Source organism: Meles meles, chromosome 2 (genome assembly GCF_922984935.1).
Source record: "Meles meles chromosome 2, mMelMel3.1 paternal haplotype, whole genome shotgun sequence".
NCBI classification, from domain to species: Eukaryota; Metazoa; Chordata; class Mammalia; order Carnivora; family Mustelidae; genus Meles; species Meles meles.
This window is the reverse complement of record NC_060067.1, coordinates 167,989,847-167,990,793: the sequence shown is the minus strand read 5'-3', so window position 1 is coordinate 167,990,793 and position 947 is coordinate 167,989,847. Positions and strand designations below refer to the sequence as shown.

The 947-nt window shown below is 35.6% G+C and overlaps 1 non-coding gene across 1 annotated transcript; it reads right to left on the bottom strand.

Moving 5' to 3' along the window:
• Window positions 1-435: 435 nt before the first annotated feature.
• LOC123937817 lies at window positions 436-539 on the bottom strand. Its single transcript, XR_006817601.1, has one exon. It is a non-coding gene; the product is annotated as a U6 spliceosomal RNA (small nuclear RNA).
• Between the last annotated feature and the right edge of the window lie 408 nt (window positions 540-947).

Genomic DNA, 947 nt, shown 5'->3' with positions numbered 1-947 from the left:
ATTCTCTTTAAAAGGGCTGGGAAACATGGTGCTTTTTATAAAGATTTCCATAAACATTATAAAAATTTATAGAAGTTCTATCATTGAAAAAAGACCTTCCATCCTTCAGATAATTCACTTAGATAGAAAAGCTCATTCTCCACCTACGCTATCCTTGTGCTTCAAAGTTACCACTAAGTTTACAATATACATAACTAGTTGAGAAGTTAATTCCTCCCAGGTATGTAGAGTAGATGCCAAAGACAGCTATGAATTTTTTCTCACAAGTTTCCTTCATCAACACAAATTTGTCTTGAACTTTTGATTTGGGTCTGCTCCTTTTCCTTTCCTTTCCTTTTTCCCCCTTTCCTTTCCTTTCCTTTCCTTCTCTTTTTTCTTTCCTTTTTTGTTTTCTTTTCTTTTCCTTTCCTTTCTCTTCTTTTTTTTCCCCTTCTTTTACATATGGAATGCTTCACAAATTTGCATTTAATCTGTGCACAGGGGTCACGATAATCTCTGTTTCATTCCAATTTTAGTTTAAGTACTACTGAAAAGAGCACTCTATTTCTTTACCTTGGTGCTTCTCCCCAAAATTTTCATCAAACTGAGAATTAGCTAAATTAGCTCAACAAATTTTCATTCTCCACATTTCTGGTTCTGCCTTTTCTGGTTGGACATTGCTTCTTTAGTCTACCGTGTCTAGCTTTGGTCAGGGTTTTTTCTTTGTTTGTTTGTTCTTTCCCCTTTGGGTCAATTTTAAAGCCTTCAAGTCAGGAACATTTTCCCATCTCCATGTGGACAGAAGAGAGGGGGCATGTTCTTCTCATTTTGGAAGACAACATTGCATTGTATAAATTCTCCCAGATTCAGAATCAGAAGTTTCAGATCTGAAATCTTTAGTTGTGGTCTTCAATTTTTCTCCTTCAGGTGTCAGGTTTGTAGAAAGATCCTTCCAGATTAGATGCTTT